At 39.7% G+C, this 6,431-nt stretch overlaps 1 pseudogene; it reads right to left on the reverse strand.

The window, feature by feature from the left end:
• Nucleotides 1–2,448: 2,448 nt before the first annotated feature.
• LOC149235358 (putative UDP-glucuronate:xylan alpha-glucuronosyltransferase 3 pseudogene) lies at nucleotides 2,449–3,818 on the reverse strand (annotated as a pseudogene).
• Between the last annotated feature and the right edge of the window lie 2,613 nt (nucleotides 3,819–6,431).

Raw genomic sequence — 6,431 nt, forward strand, 5'->3', positions numbered from 1 at the left:
TAATCAAATCTTACAGCAGTATGGAGAGCCATGCTCGAGTACGCTTCCAGACAACATGAAGGACAGCATAGACAACATCGACCATTGTGCAGCAAAGGAACAAAATCCAGGATTGCCATTGAGCAATTGGGGGGGAAGCAACATTGTAGCCAGTGAGCTAAGTGGAGAGGTCTGAGCGTGTGAGCAGCTGCTGAGGAGAGGCAAGTGTGCCTGAGTTGCAAAGAAGCTGAGAGTGCCTATGTAGAGGAAAGAGGCTCAAAGTGTGTCAAGGCTGCTGTGAGAGGCCGAGAGAGCCTATGGAATAGAAGGGACCGAGAGCTGAGTGTATGTTGTTGAGATCAAAGGGTTGAATACAGTGTGTTGTTGCAGAGTAAGCAAAGGACAGAGAATGTTGCATGGGCCAAAAGGGCAGAGGAGAACAAAGTTGATATCAGACAAAGTGGCTACCATCTACAATGAACATTAGTTCCTCATTGAGTGTGGGTTGGAGCCTGCATACAGGAAGTTAGTGTTTCCATCTCTAGTGGGTGTTTGAAAAGGCTTGGAGTTGGTGCCTCCTGCAAGTTGGTGCTTGCATAAATCCAAGGAATTGCAAGTTGGTGCTTGCAACAAATCCATGAAGTTGGTGCTTCATATGGTGCTTCTAGTAAGTTGATCAAGTGTCTACAAAAGGAGGGAGTTGGTGCTTCCTGCTAGTGGGTGCTAGCAAACAATCAAAGGGAGTTGGTGCTTCCTATGAGTGGTGACTCACAAACAATTTGATGTAATAGAGTAGGTGTTCTTATTTACATCATAATAACAAACAAGCTTTGGTGGTTTTTCTCCTGGAAGGGTTTCCATGTTAAACCTCAGTGTTCATGTATATGCTGCTCATGCTGTATGTATTTATGTGTTGATTTTATGTTGCTGCCACATGATATGTTGTTGATGTTAGTATGGATGGTTGCTAAGATTGAATGTTAAATATAAATTGGCAAAAGTTTGAAGTTAGCCTTAATACTGATTCACACCCTCCTCTCAGATTTAACATTGTTTCTAACAGAGACCCCTTCTCAAATTTCTGATCATACAAGCCTACGAGACTTAATGTAAACATAATCAAGGACAAATCAAACCCTGGCATAACCTTAGCAAAACTCATATTTAGCATGTGCAGTTGATCATGGTAGATTCAAGCAGTTTTATATGAGACTACTCAAGAATATAGCTCCTTCAGTGCACATCAATATGTAAGCAAAATTGTGGGTATGCTCTTCAGTTCTTTATCATGAGGTTAGCAACAATACTCTTGTCTCTTTATGTTGATCTTATGCACACAACTTGGGTAATCCACTACAATTTTTTCTCTTGCTCAAATTCATCACAACCAATCTTCATGAATGTCCCCACTAGACTCTCTGTACAAGATATTTTGGTGCATACGATGTTTTGGTATTGCTTCTCTGGCAAAGTATTACGACTTCCACCTGCAAGAATTTAACTAAACCCAACGATGCCCCTTAAAAAGAAATGAACAAATCCTAAAAATTATAAACCCAAAACTTGGACGAGTAGCCTCCTTGTCCGATAAACAATTGCTCAACAAGCCGTAGCTAAACTAAGAGAGGATCCATATATTTTTATACTCAAGAGGGTTGGAAACACCTCCTTCATATAGGAACCGAGGTGCCTTCTAGAAGGCAGCCCACATACCTTTGGATGGAAAAACAATTTTTTAAATTTCAAGATTTTGAGCCCAAAAACCCTAAGCATACTGAGGCGTACATGAAATTGGAGGAATATCCAAAATTCAAACTTGAATCAAATTATTTAATTTGACCAAGATGTTTCCTCCAAAGTTTAGGCCGATAGTTGAATATATCCTCAATTAATTAAATTTAATAATTAACTTTACCTCTTCAACATATCATCCATCTTTGCCATATCGAACAATCGTCACTTTTTGGGGCTTCTGACCACAGCAAGGGGCTTGGATATTTGACCAAGCATCTCTCCAATCGTCACTTTTTAGGGCTTTTGACCACAGCAAGGGGCTTGGATATTTGACCAAGCATATCTCTCCAATCGTCACTTTTTAGGGCTTTTGACCATAGCAAGGGGCTTGGATATTTGACCAAGCATATCTCTCCAACTGTGAGGCCTCTCATGGCGCTCCACACACTAACAAAATCGTCATGACAAGAAGAATCCAATGGCAAGGGTCTCCAAGGCAAATTCAATGACTTGCTTCTTCAAAAACCTCCAACAAGTGCAGCGTCTGAACATTGTCTAGGGAATCCAAACCTGTCAGGGCCCCAAGTTGGTACCAAGGCTAGCGGACACCCATGATGGGCCATGCTCACTTGGTGGCAAAAAACCAAACAGCGTGGGGTCATGACAAAACCCTAGAGCTAGGGTTTCCAGCCATTCTTCCATTGGAACTCCCAACTAATACAATCCAGACAAATATTAAAAGTGTTCATTAAAGGACGTTGGCATCAATGAAAACACCATTCGATACAAATGTGTAGCAATGTTTCATTTCTAGTGCTCATTAAGGAGTTTTGATGCTTCAGCTTGTCTTTTGTCCCATGCCAAGAGCGTAGCGAGCAAAACTTTTGTAGGTTCTTAAGGCATAAAAATGCACTTTCCATTATGGAACATGGGCTACATCACTGCCAAATTTTGGAGAAAGTCAAAATTCCAATTTGCAATCGTACTATCGAAAGTAAAGCCATGGTTTTATTTCGTTAGTGCACACTGCAGAACTTACAAGATTGGAGGATCAGCTCCAGAGAAAGAGGTTTTAAGGTTCTCATCTGCTGAGTCACTTGACCAGATATGTTTCAAAAAGATCATGGATTTTGGCAGACAATGACACCATGTAAATATTTCATTCAAGAATCCCTGGTCACCACCATTATATGGCTCTATGTCATTGATATGATCCATAAGCAGCTGAAAGGTACAATTTGAGGGTTCTAATACGGTAATACCATCATACCATAGTTCAAGAGTGCTGCATTATTTCCTGTGGCGGTTATCTCTGGCATACCAAAAGGAAAATGTATGTTCCTACATCAACAGAAATTATCATTCCATAGTTTGTAAGCTGTCAAAAACTGAACTTACCAATAGTTCCATTCATTGTATGCATCACGCTCACCCTTTGGGTTTTAAATCCTTTCAATTTGCCGCAGTTTCGAACTTGTCCCTTGAAGTTCCTCCTTGAGCTGACTAATTGACCCATCCACAAGCGTCACTAGATCTCCGTTAGAAGCTGTTAGAACTTAGGAGAATGCTTTGAGCAACAACAATCGCTCCACAGACATAAAATTCTTCTGAGTGTAGAATTGTAGCACATGCCTCACGCTTAGGCCCTACGGTTCCCTGGATATTGCCTGGTTGTGTATGTAAAAGCAGAAAAGAATTTTTCTATGAGTTGTCAATGCAGCAACTAGTCAAAACAAAGATCTCATCATGTGATTAGAGAGGGGAAGGAAAAGGAATTCTAGAATTTAACCTTTCATCTCATCCCGTGATTAGAGCCGGGGGGGGGGGGGGGCCAGTTTCAGTTTTTCCTTCCACTCTTTCAAGTCGGGCCTGTATAACCATGTAGTTCTCTCGCGGACTATGAGAACTTTACAAGTAAAAGGGTTCGCGATCGGCCAGCAGTCCGCTATAAGAAGCACAGAGTAGGCGTTCTGGCGGACTATGAGATCTTTACAAGTAAAAGGGTGCGGGATCGGCCAGCACTCTGCTATAAGAAGCACATATTCACTGGATCCCTTCATTGATGGAGCCAGATTTACAGCTGCATCAAGTTTATGGCACAACATCGAATTTTAAATGTTTGAAAACCTTTGGCAGGGGTAAATGGGGACATTTGGGCACCTCAAATTTCTGCCCCTCATCAATCCACTCTGCATATAAAGTTGCCCACTTCACATCTACCCGCAGCATACTCCAGTAAAAATGTAAAGCACCCTAAACTAGGCACCCACAGCTACCACTCAACGATCCCACCTTCAGCTTTACATTGGATTTATTACTCAGATCCTTAAAAATCTTTGAAACCTTAGATAACTCAAGTACATCGCATGAAGGATAGAGTTCATCTGCAACCTTTCTCACCCACTACCATCCTACTTCTGCAAACGTTGACCCGTGTTGATCTATTATTGACGTTTCAAAAACCAAAACAAGAATGGTGTATTTATCAGGCACAAAAATTAAAATGAACAAGAGGATTCAGAAGGCTACCCGATTCTCAAATGTGTTGAATTTCTATCATGGTTCCGTTGATGAATAAAACCAAGCCCAGTTTCGGTGACCATTCAAACCCTTGTCATGCCAGGGAGTGTGAATTTCGTTTTCTTAGTCCCCAGATTGCTTTGTTGATGAGACCTTATGCTATTTGTTCACTCTCTGAAGCGATAGAGAAGAAGAATCAGATCATAAAATTAAATCTCGATCTGGCAAATTGCAAGGGAAAATGAACAAGATCATAAAACTAAAATCTTTCCCTTCAACAAATTGCAGGAGAAAATGAAGAAGAACAATAGCCTCTCAAGCACGGAACAGAGTTCTGCAGGCACATCAAACAATGGGGAGTTGCGAATTGACACCTGCACCCAATGCCTCCAGCCACTGCGCCTCTGAGAAATAAAACCTATTTCAGAGCATCGTACTTGAAAATGAGTTACTCGTTCGCTACAGTAGGAGATAAGTGGGCTGACTAATTGATCTCATCTCCCACTATAGCGAATCAAGAACTCATTTTCAATTACGATGCTGTACCTCATCGTTTTATATACTTTCCAAGTGCCGAAACTGCAAGCCAAGAGTAAGAGAATGATTGCGCGCGGATTTCAACTCCATCGTCCGATCTGTAGCAGTAGTATGAATTTTGCAACATCAAATGTGCGAAACATTCTGCGAAATCCAAGAGCTTAAAACATCCACGATGCTGAGTTCAACAACGACAAAAAACCACCGATGCTGAATCAGAAGATGGATCTGAAACATTTCTTTTCGCAGAAGGAAAACTATGGTAGCGTGACCAACCTGGAAGAAAAAGAGAGGGTACCATTAATGGTGTATAGGGATGAAAATCGAGGAGCAGAACGTTATGCTATTGTTGCTCACAGCTGTGCGGTCGTGTTTAATTTGGCTTATCATGGGTTCATCGATTTATAAATATTAAAATAGGAACTAATGACGAAGTTTCCAAGAATCCGTGTCACGGGGTTTTGCTGTCCACAAAGAGCAGGACACTGGACGTGTGAATTGGAAATGGAAAATATTTTTGCGTTGTCTACTGAGCCCAAGGGAATGGATGGAATTTGGTTAAAATGAATAAAAAAAATTCTCGCAGTAGTAATGTTTGAATAATATTTTTTAGGGTGGAAATAGATTTAACAGTGTCCATTCCATCCAATAAATATTCCATCCAAAATTTATTGGGTATTCAAAATATTAAAGTTTCAATGCTCTAATTTGGATTTACAAAAAAATTTACTGGATTTTATTAAAATCTTGGGGAAATTTCCATAATAATCAAATTTGCAGGGTTTGCCAGTTGGTTAGACTATGGCAAATTTTGTCATTGACCTTTAAAGCATTGAGGAAAAAAAATCTACAAATTTTATTAGTTCTTTTGAAATTTCTGGAAGATTCACAAACATCTTGGGAGGATCAAAGTTGGTTTCAAAAATTCTATAAGTGGGGCCTTATTCAAGAGAGGTTTCCTTAAGCCAAGGAGATGTGCGATGTGCAAAATAAAATAGATCTTGAAATTTCTGCAAAGTAGAATTCAAATTCTATTGAAGATTGTTTATTGGAATGGATGACTAATAACAAGATATATCGCACTCTCTTATTATATATTTTCTGGGGATATTAGGAATGCTCACATTTTTTAGGATTTTTATGTAGATATGTTTATTTGTAGGAAGGTTGTTGCATACTCTTTTATTTTATATGTTCTTGGGATATGGAGAAGTAGGAATACTCATATTTCTTAGGATTTTTATGTAGACATCATGCTTATTTGTAGGAAGGTTGTTACATACTATTTAGAAGTTAGTCTAGTTAATAAAATGGCTTCTCCGAGAGTTATAAAACAGGTGGATGTTTGGAACAGATTTCCAGTTGACTTTTTTGATAAGGCGGCATGCAAAAATGTTTGTGGTTGTGGGGCATATATTGTCACTAAACCTGGTATTTATTATTATTTATGTTGGCAAAGTGGGGTGGATACTAATACTAGAGCATAGATTATATCTCTTTCGGGGCTACTTTTTTGTGCTAAATGGTTATCCATCGAGTCTATTGATGTCTTTGGAGATTCCAAAGTGCTTATTCACTGGGTTCATATTCGGTGTTCTCTTGAACCATGCCATGCTCATAAATTGGATGAAGCACATTAAAATGTTGTCTAGTAGATGTCA

Source organism: Pinus tabuliformis, chromosome 8 (genome assembly GCF_031772625.1).
Source record: "Pinus tabuliformis cultivar Carrire ecotype Pingquan chromosome 8, CPIR1, whole genome shotgun sequence".
Classification (NCBI taxonomy): Eukaryota; Viridiplantae; Streptophyta; class Pinopsida; order Pinales; family Pinaceae; genus Pinus; species Pinus tabuliformis.